Raw genomic sequence first — 17,439 nt, 5'->3', positions numbered from 1 at the left:
GTTCATATTAGAAAGCCATGAGAGCATAAGATGATCAGGGTATTCCCCACTTCAGCGACACTAGGCTGGGATTTCAAATGTAAAGATTGGTTGAAAATAGTTAGTTCTTAGTTAAGGTATAAATGCTGAAATAAGCAATCATAATATCGATTGAGCAAAAATGACTGGCTTGTGGACGCTGGTAATGAAAATTTAACGGAACTCCCGAAGTATGCGAACCAAGATGGTGGACATCGCAACGTAACATGGGTAACAGGTTAGGGTTAGGCGATTATTATTTTCCAATTTTAGTCCTATTATCAGGTCGAAGACTAGCCAAGAGCCTCCCGTAGTATTTATAGCTAAAATTATGGCCTAACCCTAACCTAGTACACATATTACATTCCGATGTCCGCCATCTTGGTTCGCATACTTCGGGAGCCCCAATTTAACATATAATAATAATGAAAATACATTGAGTAAAATAAAAATTATACAATACTAATGAAAATACACAACATTTTTTTAAGAATTATTTAGACACTTTATTAAGGATGAAATACATAGGTTATAAATGGTCACAGGACCATTTGAAATTTAGGTTGGGGACAATGGATACCATGAGGAAATCCAATCTTAATATATATATTTTGACAACAAATGTTCTTTCAACATTGCTTTGAAGAGCTGGATAGGCATGCTTTTTAACTCACTTGGTCATCATTCCACATTTTTACTTCTTTATATATATCTAAAGCTATTTGTTTTACCTATTTCAAACATTTTGAAAAATGGCATTGAGGATGCCCGAACATATTTATGCTTTAATTATATGAAGAAATATATAGGCCTAGGCCTTCTACCGTCGTTTTCCAAATTTATTGAAAAATTTAATGTACAGCAGGATGTCACACTATTTTAAAAGCAGTACTATTTTCCACTCGCATCAGTTAGGTTCCACCAAGCAATGGCTGCTAATGTTTTGGTACATCCTCCATTATCCTAAGTAAACTTTTTTTTTCTGGAGACAAAAACACATGTATACACACATATACGCGATCAAATTGACTGTTTAAAAATCTTGCACGCACGAATAATTGTCTGTTTATTTGTGTTTATGAAAATTATCTATGAATTGTAGTCGGAAGCGCGTGAAATAATAATTTCAAATTCTTTAATCCTGTTTTAGATTGTTAATATATTTAACTTTTTTACAGTTTTGAGACGTTTGAGTGAAACAACGAAGGAAACTTGAATGAACAGGGGTAAACATTTCAAAAAGAACAGTTTACCTTACCGAAGCTCCAACAGATGATCACAACTGTTTTCCGACCTATAGGTTCACGGTAATTAAAAAATGTGTGTTCAAAGTCTTCTTATGCTGTCAGTTTCAAAATTCCTCGATAGTATATAATGAATCAATAGATATTGCGAACACATCTTATTGGCTCAGTAACTCATATCAAATTCACATTTAAATCAGAACAAACGCTTAAAAAGAACAAAATCCTATTTATACCCGGTATAAATGATTTAATTAATCAGTTGTTGAATTATTGGGCTTCTCCATCTAAATATCATATCTAATCATAGATAATAAATTTTAGGAAATTACAGAAAACATGTCTTGGGTGTAGTTCATATTCAGCATTACATTGAAAATATGACGAGGAAGATTTCGGCGAATTCATTTGCAACAAAGAAGGTACTACAAGTTTTAAATACTCAAATATATGTATAGCCTAGTTTCTATGAATTGGTTCACTATGTTGAAACATATCCCGAGGTACTGATGCGCTCGGGCACGTAAAGAAGAACGCTAATGAATGTGGCAAGTGGGCAGACAGGATATGGGAATATGGTTCCATTACATTTGAACCTACGTGCATTTGAACCCTAACCCACGACAATTGCACCTGCATAGTATTGCTCCTATGGAAATTTGCAGGAATTTAGCACCCGCATATAGATTGAACCCGCGGATATACAGGTGCAAATGTATGGGTTCAAATGTGCTGTCAATAGCAAATTAATTGGATCGGAGTCTTGAAAGATAGGTTATTTGTGAATGAAAATAGAAAACAGAGCTTAGAATCGGCTAAGTACCGGTACGTCGTTCACGTGACGAATTGGACCACTGTCATAGGAACACTTGATTCGACTTCTGTAAAAAAAATATATGGAAATTACAGCTAACCAACCTCATTGCTGGCTTACGCCAAAATCCATTATCTTACCAGTCAAATATATTTCTTGGATAATATTATGATATCATAGCTCTGAAATACCCGATACTTTCTATAAATTTTGTAATTTGCTCACCTTGCGTATGTTATAGGAATTTATATCTTCCCTCTTTTTTATTCTAGTCTTTAGTTCATCTCTTTTGAAGGTACATGATTTCATATGAAAGAGAATGATCAGAAATGGAGTTTATTTTCCTCAATCAAAAAATAAATTAACAAAAGCAAATATGTTCAGAAGCAAAACAAAGGTATAGGGAAGGTAGAGAAACAAAAGGAAATTTCCTTGTCGGAAATTTAAAACGCCCTGGATTTTCAATATGAAGTTTTGTGTGATGTCGTGATTAAAATTGCGCATCATGTCAAGTCAATTTTATTATTTCCAACCAGTAAAAAAGTCAGTTTTACACAAAATACGAAGAAAAAAGATAATCACACATTTCAACAGGGGAAGGGAGGCCGCGAGGAACCAAAACTGGTTATCGAGCAGCGACACCCAAAATTAGCAGTTCCGCGGTCAGACTACTGGTAATGTAAAAGATTTGATACAAATTCGTTATGGCTTTTGTATCCATTTTCAGTTTTGCTCTCTTGTTTCCTTTGTGAGCATAACAAAAATATTTATCGCTCATGTAGACCAGGGGTGCACAACACGGGGCACGCGTGCCAAATTTGGCACGCCATACGCCCGAACGTGGCACGCGAACGGTTTTGTAAAAAAATATTTATGATATACATTAAAATATCACGTTTATATCGAAATCAGAAGATTTCCTTGTTTACTTCGTGACATTGGCCAATCAGCAAGATGCATAAAGTGACGTAATATCGCTTCCGCTCAGACACTTTTTTCGCTCGACAGATTTTAAGATGTGGTCGTAAACATTACCTCGTTTTCGCGTTTTTGAATTCTATTCGTTAGTTTTCAGTTGAGTTTCGGATATGTAAATATATATCAAATGATTCAATGATCACTTTGTCTTCTTAGGAGTTTCGGTTTATTTGCGGTAATCGAAAATTAATGTAGATCAGTGTTAACTCTAAGCAAATTATGAGTGCGAAAGTGCTTCGCAGTCGAAAAAAAAAGTGCGAAAGTGCTTTTGCCGATTTTCACAAGTTATGTGCCCTAGCCTTTCATATAACCCATTTAAAACGGCATAGATACTCGAAAAAGCGCTCCTCCGGTTAATATTATGAATTATAGAGAAGCCTTTTCGTTAACCGAGTTCCCTTTAAGCGAATTCATGTTTAATCAAAACAAGCGAATTCATCGGCAACGAAATAACATCTGCTAACACCTGCCGCCGGACAAAACTTTCATGCAATGTATCACGGTGTCAGTTGCTTACTCCCTAAACAGCAAAGACTTTCACATTTGTTACTCCTTCCATCTAACAGACACGAGGCAGGCTGGAAACCATATTAGTTACAGGGTGCAAAATAATCCCCCAAATATAAATAGCCTAATTAGGGTTAGGTGCGCTGGAAATTCAACTTTTCGATTTATCCCTAAACCTTATCTGATAATTATTAATTTTTGATTTTGAACCACTTTGAAAGTCGCCACCCGCTGTTTTAAAAGATAGGTTAACCTACGTTCCCTCCGAAATATTACGCAGGATACTACCCTGTTTTAGGAGATAGGTTGACCTACTTTCCTTTCAAACTATTTTCTCCGAAATATTACACAAGATCACTTTGAAAATCCTCCCGTTTCGTGAGCTAGCGTGACCTAATTCCTCATTTACATTTATATTATACTATTTCAGAGCTTACCCAAAGACAAGTAATTTTTAAATGTCGACATGCCTTGGTTTGCGTGCGAGTTAGTTTAAATCGGGTAGAAAACATCATATATTGGCAAAATGTTCAGTAATGTCATGTACTTTCAACATTCATAAATAGCACTCTTTGTAATGCTGCTGACCTAGTATCAAATATTCGCATCACAACGCCACTTGCGAGGTTTCCATATATTTCAATTACACTAATAGGAACGATGATACCAAAGAGTTTTCTTTTGCGAAGGTACACTAAATATAAGGAGGGTGATTCTTGAGAAAAACATGAATAAAAAAAATAAACGAATGATATGATAGTGGATCCCAAATAATTTTGACAGTGTCTCGAAATACCAATCCATTTGATAAATAATTTTTATTCGACCACATGAACGCTGATATTCTGAAAATTAATGTTGAAAGAGAATTACGCATATTCAGATATCGGACATCCAGTCGCGATATTCAATCGTTCATATGCACAAATCTCACATTAATAGTAATTGCTACCCAAGTTTGTAAAATTTAGAAACCAACAAACAGAAAATAACTTATCCTAAAACACAATTAAAATTCAGTCGGCAATAAATTCATCGCCAAGACGATGCCATACAAAACAAAAGAGATTTGGTCGCGAGAGTTACGTGAGATGCTGTCGTTGATTTTTAGGCAGAATGAAAAATAATTTATAATTAATAAACGGGAGTTACGACGCCCTTTACACATCGTGTGTATTAAACTTCCCTGGTAAGTACTTTGGTAAGTACTAATATTATTGTACTTATACATCTGTTGGGAGTATTTCGGACAATTTCGAATTTAAAATAAATGAAAACCCGACATATAATAAAGACGCAAAAGTAAAATGAACATTTATTGAAAAAGTTATTATTTAAGAAAGACAACATGATCGTACAATTCCGCCAAAACCTCGATGTTCGCAAGTGAGATGATAAATAAATACTTCCCTGTATTCGATCAATTAACATTAGCGTATCGTTGTTCTGCCAACAAACAAACAGCCGGGTGCAAAATATTTCAGTCCTGTGATATGCTCACAAATATTCTCGATATTAATATCATACCCTCGCGTATGTACTTTCTATTAGCTCTTTAGTGATCCCTTCCATCCTTGGCCAAGTCATGTTTCGAATATGTGAACATTTTATTCGACCATACATGGCCGGCGGGATGTTAAAATTGTAAACAAGAGAGAGGTAAAATCAATCGCGAATTTCGTTATAACGGCTCGTTTACGAATTGTTGCGCCTGTTATCGTCGAAAATGATTACATTTGTTGTATTTTGGGGCATTTAAGCAGAAATAATTAGGGCATGACATCATCAAAATCGTCAAGTGAGATCTTGAAATTGCAAATTCCGTAAATAAAATTGTGAATTATTCGGTAACGAATTCAGCTTTAATGACCGTCAGGGTATTGTTTTGTTGAAAATTATTATTAATGTGAGAGCGCCAAAAACATACAGTCCATACCGATGCGACTGCAATTTATATGGTCGCAATTGGTGTGGTGCGTTTATTAATAGTGTAAAAAAAAATTTAACGAATATCAATTATAACCAAGCCTGTCAGCGTGTTTATTTTCTGTGGGCAGGAATCGTAAAATACCATCTTGAGACAAATTCACTTCTATCATAAAATCTTAATCGTAATATATCGTATAATAAAATCGTAAAAAACCGCCCCCACACTCGTCCAAACGTGTGTCGAGCTTGAACGACAGGAACAGATTCATTGACGACCTTAATTAGGGGACGACCTTAAATGTAACAAAACGCATTTTTTGTGATATAACTTTGTATTTTCGGAAACGGGTTGCCGTGAAAGGAAAAATTTGATCTAAATTAATCGCAAAAATGTTTTATTTTAAATGTAACAAAACACATTTTGCGATATAACCTTGTATTTTCGAAAACGGGTGTCCTGAAAAGTAAAATATGATCTAAATTAATCGCAAAAATGTTTTATTTTAAATGTAACAAAACACATTTTTCGAGATACAACTGTATTTTCGGATACCGGGTGTCATGAAGAGTAAAATATGATCTGAATTAACGGTAAATAATGTTTCATTCCAAATGTATCATAACGCTTTTTTGCGATATAACTTTGTATTTTCGAAAACGGGGCGTCACGAAAATTAATAATCTAATGTTTTATCTATCGTCTAACTAACGTCTGGAACACATCATTTTCGGGGAGAACTCTAGCCCGCGAAACGTCATTTAATTTAAAATAAAGAATGTTTTACGCATTTCAAAACGGAAAATCACCAGTAAGTGGACAGGGATTCAACCCTCCGGATTCAGTATTCTATATCCCCGTGTCAGAACTTTCTGAAGAATAGAATAAAGAACCCGTCAAACCGCCGCGGAAGAATGGGAGTATTTTTTGCACTAATACTTAGGGCATGACAATATCAAAATCGTCAAGAAACTGGTGAATTTGCAAATTCCATAAATAAAATTGTGGATTGCTCAGGTAACATTTTAGCTATAATTATCGCCGGGGTATTGTTTTGTTGAAAACACGTTGAAACTTGAGGGAATTAGTTACAATTAGCGCCTGACCTCTATTAGGCACTCGAGCACTCGAAAAAAAAAGCACTCGAGCCCAATCTTTTTAGCATTAAGTCGCATACGTAAAATATCCTGTAAAAGAAGTGCTGTTCATTAACGCCATCTCGTCTTATGACCACGCAGAAATGCCTTTATTGCCGAATTATTCAATCACTATTTTAAATCAACATTCAGGATTGGCACAATTTCAGGTTTGCGAAGTTTATCACCATAGAAATACATGACAAAGTTAATTATCGTCTTAATAAATATCTGCATCACGGTATGGACAATAATATTATCATTCCCATAAAATTGGGACGGTAAATTTACAAATCTTGATAGGTAATATTAAAGCCAACGCAAATGTTAATTTGAGTCCTCAATGTCTTCAACAGCTGTTGCCGATGTGAACGAACGGGTAAACCCGAAATATAAAACTTTGATGACCGCCGACCCACAAGAATTCATATTTGTAAAAAGGAGAGGGCGGGAATATAGATTACCCAAAACCTGGATATCGCCGCCAAAACGATCGGTGACAAGAACAATTAGCCATTACAACGGAATTAACCAGTAAAAAGGCTTTATTGCCGATTTTTTAATGTTTCCACCACGTTTATTCGGTACTCCTTAAAAATATTCGATTCAAAAAAATATTGAATTTTGCCCACCTGTCCTCGCATATCAATGAGGAATAGTTGTGTAAATATCGCAAAATTCCGGAAAATGCCACGTCCTTTCAACATTGTGATTACAACAAAATGGCACTTAATGGTATTTTGTGAATTTGGTGATTTTGCAAATCTGTGACATGCTGCTAAAAGTTTCGTCTGATTTGAAAATCGTGCAGTTTGGTCACAATTCATCCAAAGTGACTATAACACGTTACTAACACTTTTATATTCATTTTGAATTCATCGATATCATTGATAGTCACATGACCTTCAAAGAAACGCACTGCCTAGTATTCCAACATCTGGTTTCAAACACCGGGGAGCGTTTTTTGCGGGAGAAGCGGAATCGGTGTGCTTGTATAATAATCATATTATAAACAAGAATTTTGCCGTTAATGCAAAAGCTTTATCTCCTTTGTCTGCATCTCATAGGTTAGAATTCCGATAAATATCGTTATGATATGCAGAATTGAGTTGCAAAAGTACTAGTATGTTACTTATTTGTCAACTTAATACTCGAAAGGATTTGTTAACTTTGAATTTTTATTCCATTCAAAATCGGAAAAAAGTGCTTTTTCTCTTCAAAATCGGAAAAAAGTGCTATTTCGCAGTCCCTAAAAAAAGTTGCGAAAGTGTTTCGCAATTTTCGCAAAAAAGTGCGCTAATAGTGAACACTGATGTAGATATAGTTGTGATAGACTAAGCTAAAATTCTTTACCGGTATTTTTAAAAAAACAGATTGTTGAATGCTATGAATCAGAATGATGGCTTGAAACAAATATCCCATTTTACAGGCTCCAACTCGCGTAACCACTCTTAAAATAAGCACCGAAAAATTTGCAAAGGTAAAGTATAGGAAGATTTCACGGGGTCAAAGGTCGGGAAAAGGGTCATACCAACGATTGTGCGTGGCACGCGACAAGAATATTTGGAAAAATTTGGCACCTGTCCTCATTTGAGTTGTGCACCCCTGATGTAGACTATATATTACCCCTCATTTTCCACAAAAACATTTTCTTAGCACAAAATCGACAAAGTTACTATTTTCAGTAGAATATTAGAGTATTTTATTGAAGATGCCACTCTTTACGTTGAGATGGAATAATAAGGATACGAACCTTTGTTTCTTTATATCATATAGATAATTGCCCAATTGTATTTCATTGTTTTACATTTTGGTAAATGTAAATCCTCCAACAATCCTTTGTCCTTAGTTCAAATTATTCTACAAGAAACTATTTAAAACTGTAATGAGACATTGCGATTGCAGCACATTGTGAAATTAATTTATGAAAATCGAATATATAAGCGTTCAGTATATTTTTTTTATATTTGTATTTGCTAAATGTATATTTACTTTTTGCACTTTATATTACAGTTTTCTTGTGATTTTGTAGCCATGTCCATGCATTTGTATCAAAATGAACACTTTCAATCATCATAGCACCAACATACGACAAAATACAATGCGAGTATTGAATGATTCTTCACTACATGAAACAAAGCAACCAAAAGTCAGCGCATATGACATGTTTAAAATTGTAATTAAGTGAGCAACCCTTTCTCTCAGCTGATTTTACAACCGTTTGTTGAAGAAACTCTGGCACTATCGTATTTGGAAGTTATTGGACACAATGTATACATATAGATTGTTTTGTTATTATGTTGTTGTCGTCTCTTTTTTTTCAGTTCCTTTTTTTCAGTTCCTTGTAGTATTTCTCTTCTATTAAAAATTCGCTTTCCTGTTTAACTGATGGACTAATTGCTTCAGTGGTTAATGATCGTTGTTGTCGATTAAAGGATGTTATTTTTGTTTATTTCTCAAATTTTCTATGAATCCTATAAGAATTGAAATTTCGTATTTATTCATGGAAACATAGATTTTAATCCGCCAGGCGCGGCGGCGGTCTCCCGTTTTGATTTAGTGAAATCGCGCGACAAGTCGGATGCTTTTTCGGTACCGGTTCGGTTCTTTGATTCTTGGAAAACTATTCGAAAACACCCAGTCCTCAGTGTGTCCTTCGATGCGACAAATATCAATAATGTTGTACAGTGACATTTATATGTCACAATAAAATCCTGAGAGACAGTTCACGTTGTTTGCATGGGATCTTAACAATGTCCAGCAGGTTCACGAGGTTTGGCCGAGAGGTTAACGAGGTTTTCTGAATTTTAATAAAAATATGCAAATATAAATCATGGAAAACAACAGCGATGCATTAAAAGCACTTGCTTACTCAAATTACTAATTAAACTAATTAATATTCAGGTTATCACAAGTAATGTTAATCACAAATTGATCCCGAACCAATACAGGCAATAACAAAATAAACTTCAGAAAAAAACAGAAATATTCTTCAATTTCAGTTCAGGATTCAGAACATCAATAAATTTATAGACTATTCTAGATTACGTCCAAATTCTACAATAAAAGTTACAGCAGTCAGATGTCTCAAAAACATAGGACTGAAAAACGGGCAATTTATTATCCCAACAATAAGATGTTAACGTGACTAATATAACACATAAAACAGCTATCCTTACAAAGAATAAACAATGACTGCCGTTAAAACGCGGCAGCGAGTCATATAAGAGCGAGGCAAGATTAGACTTGTCCAGCGACAGACAATTGCAACATGTATGAACATCTGGAATTTTCCTCTTGTAGTTCCACTTGTTTATGGACTGACCTCACACGCACTGTAGACTATTTACCGTATTGTAAATCAAAATGAAGTTAAAGTTGTGTAAATTTCACATTGTTCTATGGAATGCCTTTATGATATCGTAGGAAATGTCTCCCGTCTTGATTTTGCGAACTCGTGCTTGATGGGCAGACGAGGCCGTGAACAGTGCGGTACCATTAGTCTTCTGTGACAGGCTGCATACCCGTACTACTCCGTTTTGACCTTTATGCCCACATCTTCGAGCATCCCTCTCTTGTTTCTGAAGTACAGTAGACCTAATTGGTGATAGTATCTTGCTTTTTTGTTAAAACTGTAAATAATACAGTAAACTGTATATAATACGTGTGTACACGAAAGAAAGCGTAATAATGCATAGGCCTACCTGCTCTTCGCAGTTTAAACTCCGTAACTTTGGTTTTTATATGTCCGAAAGTGAGAACGACTTGTTTTATAGGACTGAGGTATGTTGTATTTAATGTATATATATATATACACCAGACTAGACTAGACTCTATAAATAGGTTTGAATCAGAACTGTAGATTCGGGGTCGTTATTTAAATTAGAAAATGAATTTTTTGATATCGGAGATGGGATGAGTGTTTCAAATTCAATCTCCCAATTGTTTTGAACTAGAGGTCGGAATAATAGCTTACTACTTCTGGAAGAGCCGAGTCGAAGTCAAAAGTTTTGAGAGTGAGTTGTGGTATTTCAACTTTACAGCTAATTCTAGAGTAGAATTTGCCATTAAAAGTAAATCGATTTTGGGTCGCGTATGATTTAATCTTTGAAGGTTGCTTGTAGTATATGAACAATATTTATATCCTCAAAATGATAATTAAATACTAAATACAGTTGAACAACAGCCGTTCGGCTGGTGGATGGCGTACCACATTGATTATGGTCTATATGATCCAACGAGGCTGACGGCATCGTATCTATTCCTCACTACGTGGGCATTTACGTTTAGTACAATATACTTCACTTTATCCCTAGCACTCGCCACGGTTGGACTTATTGACCAGAAAAACGGAACGACTATTAAAAAACGTAAGTTTTAACGCTTTTGTTTTCATTCATTTAAACAGGGGTGGCCAATTAGGCGGAGCCAAGAGCTGCATTTCATACCATTACGCGAGCCACATTATAAACAAGAACACACATGAACATCAGATATACCTTTATTCCGCTCTACTAGAATGCTAGTTTATTGTAAATGTCACAAACGAACATGATTGTGAAAGAAATTTACTAGCCATTAATTGTTAACTGGATGGGATGGCTAGTAATAGATTGTCGATTAACATTGTCAAAATTAAGTCAAAATTTCACCTAATTCCTAGAAACAAAAAATCGAAATTTACAGCTTTCCAAATTACAATTGACAATCAGTCTCTTGAAAAAGTAGACTTTTATAAATACCTAGGAATATATATTGACGAAAACCTAAATTGGACTAAACATATGACAGATGTGCTTGGAAAATTATCACGGGCTGTTAGTATTTTGGGTAAAGTTTGCAAGCTTCTTCTCACACAAGTTCTGCCCATGATATACTTTTCCCTCTTTCAAACTTAATTTAAGTATGGTCTTGTTGCGTGAGGATACTCAATTATCAGCAAATTGTCTAGAAGAATAGAAGTTTTGCAAAACGAAACTGTAAGAATATCATCCAGTTCTACACCTCGTACTGTTGTACCCCTCTATTTTTATTTCACAGCTCAGAGCTCAGTATTTTATACATAGCCATCACACTCGATCATTATCCCAAGGGTCCCTTTTTGTCCCTAGATGTCAATCAAAGCGGGCCCAGGACACCCTTAGATACACTGGTGTAAAGATTGGAAATAATCTACCTTCCAGCATTATTAAAGACTTGACATATCCCAATTTTAAAAAACAGTTACGCAATTTCTTATTCTCTTCATAAACATGTATTACTTTACCCCTATTTCATGCTTCTGTATTTTTATGATTTCAGTGTCTCATGGACATGATTATGATTCTATTTATTTGATATATCTTTACACTTATGAAATGTTTTTTTTCCTACTCAGATATCAGTATGAGTATTTCTTTATTGAACTACAGTTAAATTTATTATAAGTACATGTTATAATACTCAACTTCCTCTCTGAATTCTCCTTCGAAAACGTCTAACTGCTAGAACAGCATTGCATCAAAGTAATATAGAGGGGCCACAGCATTGCTAAAAGCATTCACTTGTGTTCGATTCCCAAATTTTATTTAATACAGCTATTGAACGGTAGCCGTTAACAAGTAGACCGAATAGTCATTTCGCGGCCATCCTGTCAATTCTGGGCAAATGCATGTATATATTTTAAATTTTTTTTGTGCCCGTTTGCCTGGAGCTAGACGTCTAATAAGAAACGATTTGATTGATTGCTTGCTACCTAGCGGGACTTCTGGCGTTCCCTGGATTGACAATCCTTTTCGAAGCTCGCTTGTATCTCGTTGTAACCAATCGAAACAGTTCTTTTACATGGGTGTCAGTCAAAACTGATCAAAGCTTTAATTTCACGTGTTTTAGAGCGTAAAACACAGATTCACAGGCGTATGCTGACCCAAACATTGACAATATCCTATACGCTGCTCGTTTGGTATTGGGGTATTTTTCCATTGTTATGCTTTTCCATAACTCAATAGATTCTTTCCCTTTAATCGCATTTCATTTGGTCTTTCTAATAAATTAATATCATCATCAACTCGGTTGCAGCCTCACCTGAGACTAGATGGAGTATCAAACAATCCGTCACAGAATTAAATGGATCCGTCGACGGCGTACTCAAATAGTGAATTGCGCGTTTCCGCCGAACTTCGTTTTCGACAGTCGTTGTAGTGCAGTCGTTGCACAACAAGGTATGTAATTGTGACGTAATACTGGACAATTGCATAGTAAGCGAATGAAGGCGCTCGTGTGTCTTCTGCTTAAAAAAAGAATTCACGATGAATCATAATATATTCAATCGAAACATGATGGATCGTAGTTTGCAAGTTATTTTTTCTTAAAATAACCAAGACGAAAAGAGCCGCATGGAACCGGAGCAAGGGCCGCGTGCGGCTCGCGAACCGCAGGTTAGCCATTGCTGGTTTAAACCATTGTTGCATTTGAGTTACACATCAGTGCTACTGGAACTTCAGTTTTAACCTTTTATTAAATTCATTCCGGATCTATTTTTTCATTGGGCAAATAAACCTGTTGAGATTATTGCTACTGTAAACAATAAATCTTAACAAATCAGATATTTGATATGACTGCGTTTGTTTCTACATGATCAACGAAAGCTCTACGGGATTTTATGTGGGTCTTTCATTCAGCGACGCAAACTTTTAATATCGTCACCGTTTTGTATTGGACCGCATTTCAAGTAATCCTCCTATTACATTTAGTTACCATACCCATGGCATAAACGTAGTATTAAGTGTAATTGATTATTTGTAGTAGCGTTTCCAATGCGACTTTTCCACGTAGTGTATCCATTTACTTTTGCTGTCGCCTACGTCTCAGCAACGTTAATTTTCCATTTCGCTGGGGTCACATCAGCTGTTTATTCGATTCTCGATTGGGCGAATAATCCCGGCTTAGCTGCTGGTATAGGAGTTGCTGCATGTACGTTAGGATGCATTATCGGCCATTTTTTCTTTTTTGGACTGTATTCACTACGGGTAATATTGTCGGGGAAGTCATCCAATGTCGCCCGTCCCTCTTCCATAGAATCAAATAACAGCCCAGAATAATAAAATGTAGGAATGAAAATTGTGTGGGTCGTTTTTATTTTCCAATATACTTCAGAGCGTTTTATGAATGTTTAGACTCACACATATAATATTGGTGTGTTATGACACAACTTTTTGTTTTAATTGCCTTTTAATCTCCGTTTTCTTTTTTCCTATTTTTGTTTTTCTTCTACACGTGTGTATTTTAAGATTGTCTTTAAATTTTAAGTATAAAATAGCAGTTTTGCGATATATTTAGCGGTTCAACTACAAATAGTAGCACGTAGAAATATAAGATATATATATATATCAGTAATTGCCAGTATACAGAATAAAACTTCTGCGACAATGGTGTTTTGCAATAAACGATTCTTGTTGAAATATACAGTATATAATATTTTGGGGATTATTCTACTTTGCGGCAACAGACTTTCGGTAGTTGCCATTGTGTAGGACTTTAATATAATAATGAAGCAGATATTTTCATCATATGATTCAATACAAATCTGTCTGCTGAGAAGGAAGCTTTCTCGCCACGAACATTGGAATTACGTGTGGGTAAATGCGGTGCGAAAGTATTGCTGGAAGCTTTGACTTTGCAGGATTGTTTACATTGGCTACAGTTTTTCATAAAATCAAGGTCTATGCTTCCAGAAAAATAACAGGCTAAAGGCTTTGGACCGAGCCACATTATCAAATATTCTATATACTAGCGTAATAAATTCGTTAATCGGAATTTCTCCGATATTTTATATACTGTATGCTTTGTCCTAAGTCAAGGCGAAGCATATAGACAGTAAGAGGAAGGTCTATTTAAATTTTCAACTAAAGTAAAATACAAAATCGGGCTCAGTTTGTAGCAACATTTTGACATATACATAGGCCTATGCAATGGAAAATTTCTTCTTGTCTTAACTATTTTGTAAAAAATCTTCAAAAGTGGCAGTGGAGATGCCCGTAACGAGTCGGAACATATTTATGCTTCCATTAATCAATTTTATTTTGGTATCTATGCAACAAAAGAAAAATACAATAAACAACGGACGATAAAAATGCCGAGGACAGGCATAACTTAAAAACAAAGTTAAAAGACGTACAGGTACGCGCCCGTCCACCAAAAACAGTTAAAGAACGTAATAAAATCGGGCAATGACTTTTGAATGCAGAACAATGAAAGCTTCAGCAAACTGTGCGGGTCGAAACGATAGGAATACGCTCGCCACCGCACCTTTATTTACTCTGCGTGGGTTCGCAGGTTCGAATCCCATGCAGGGATGGTTATGTGCGAGAGGATTGCTGGACTCCTCGCCGTCGTTGGGTGGTTCACGTAACCGCTGGTCGGTTACGGCTTCCTCCACCACCAAGTCCATGCTTCCGAAAACAAACAATATAACTAATCCCATACCCGACTTGGAATGGTAACCGGACGAGAGGCCGTGGTTCGCCATATGGATAAGCCGTCTTATCGGCTTTCCTCTCCCATGGGATAAATATGTAAATCCTATCCTAGTGTACATGACTCCACCAAACTGTGCGACTTTACAGACCAAATTTATCTGATTTCAGCAATTTTTTTGAATTCGTCATGAAAATTCACTAGTCAACTAAAAAAACGCTGTTGTTGACACGTCAGTGGACATGACGATCGTTTTGCATTTTATGCTGGCACTCTTTTTAAGAATTTTAACGATTACAAAAAACGCTTTTCTCTTTGATTACTGAACCAATTGCTTTGGAATTTTCATTGGTTAAAGATTGATTTTTTCACCAGAAGGCTATTACTTTTATTTATTTCAAAAATTTCTGTTAACTAGAGATTTGTTTTTTATGTGTCAGAATAATAAAATAGCGGTACTTTGTGACGTGTTCATATATTTGAGCATAGCTTACTTGTTCCACATCAGAAACTCATCTGAAGTCTAAGAATTACCGACTTTTATACTGCTCAACAGAGCGTGACGACTGCTGCCAGAACCACTGTTTGGGGGGAACGCTGCGATTTTGCTTTGTATTTGCATGTGGTTGGGCGGTAAATGATCCGCGAAATGCTGCACTAAAGTAGGTTTTTCGTAATATTTTAGTGTTTTAAGGTACACGGTGGGCTAGTTTAACACGATATCCGGTCCTCTGACGGTACTGCAGTACTGGTACGGGTGCACCACTACCAGGTTCGATACCGTATCGGTACTCAACTCAACCGACAAATAGACGATGGTACTGTACATGCAACTTAACAAAAGTTGGTCAGTATTAAATTTATATTATTAAAAAGACTGTTGAAGCAACATTTACACACAGAAAGCTTTTCGGAGCAGGTATATAGCAACCCCGTGAAGTTTGTAATGGCGTGGTTAGACGAGCGTTCCCTCGAAATATGTTGCTGGCAGCATCGGTCAAAGGTCATGAAAGTTGGTAATTGTTTGGTCTGGTCCGCCCATATGCTCATCATGTCCGCCCATCCATAAATGCAAGATAACATTATATTTATTTCATTTTGTTTTTGTGGCAATAAATCTCACTCTCTATCTCTTTCATTTATGTGAATGTATGTGCATTTTGATTTTGGATATACGGAAAGATGAATAAATAGCATTCTGAAGCTTATATATAAATAGCATTCTGAAGCGCATATTTGTAACCCAGTTTGTTACATGCAAATTGCAAAGCTCTGTCCTGATGACCCCCAAAGGTCGTATCGTTGCCCCCCAGTCATATATCGAAAACTATTTTTTTGATATTCGTTTATGTGTGCATAAATTGTTTTCTTGGTTTGACAAAATGAAATAAACTCTCTCTGTCTCTCTCTATTTCCAACACAAGGAGCGCAATAGAGCTATATCATCAAATAGAAACTTATGGGCGACAGGAAGTGACGTCCAAAAACGTGACAAACGCAAACAGAGAAAGCTGGTGTGTGGCGCAATCTGTTGCGTTTCGTTCTTTTTATCCAGGTTAATCCGTGTTACAGAAAGCAATTTTGTTATGAGCTTTATAAAATTCAAATACAGGATGTTCGAGGTAGAGGATATAACGGTACCATTTAAATGCGTTGCTTTAGCTGTTTTCGACAATCTGTTATAACCTGGTAGCCAGCGTAATAATACGGTACCGTTACGAAAATTGAAAAAAAAAAAACAGTTACAGATTGTGATGCTTTATTTCCTGTCGGAATTAGCTCAGCTCAGAGCATTAGGCCTAAACGGTTATTCCAGTATGTTATACCCTTACGACGGCGTATAAAAACGTATTGATTTTAGGGATTGGTCCATTCCAGTATTCAGGTACCGGTAACGTTACCGTATTTCCATAATTATGAAAATTTCAGAATTCAAGCTAAGTTGGAAAATACTGAAGTACTGGTACCGGTACCGTTGCTTGGCTAAAGCGTAAAACCAATGATATGTTTGACTAACTTGAATTTATTGCAGTATAGATTATACTGTTATAGCTATAGTCTGAAGGTACGGTACTGAATTATGTTTGTTTGACTAGGTCAGTCCATGGGTTCCTGGGTTCAGAAACTAAATGACACAGGATCAATGTTTTTCAGAATTATGGCTGCATCAAAACGATAAGACGTATGGTCACGGCGTTTCGTGGTATAGAAACTGGTTCCCCAACATTTTAACAAAACATCAAGTTACAAACTAATCTCTCAATCTATTGCAAATCAATTAAACAATACTGAAGTAGACTGATCATGGCGAATGATGTTTTTAATAAGATGGATGAATTTCAACAAAGTTTATTAATATTT

This window comes from Styela clava, chromosome 2 (genome assembly GCF_964204865.1).
Source record: "Styela clava chromosome 2, kaStyClav1.hap1.2, whole genome shotgun sequence".
Classification (NCBI taxonomy): Eukaryota; Metazoa; Chordata; class Ascidiacea; order Stolidobranchia; family Styelidae; genus Styela; species Styela clava.
Note: the sequence above shows the minus strand (reverse complement) of the source record.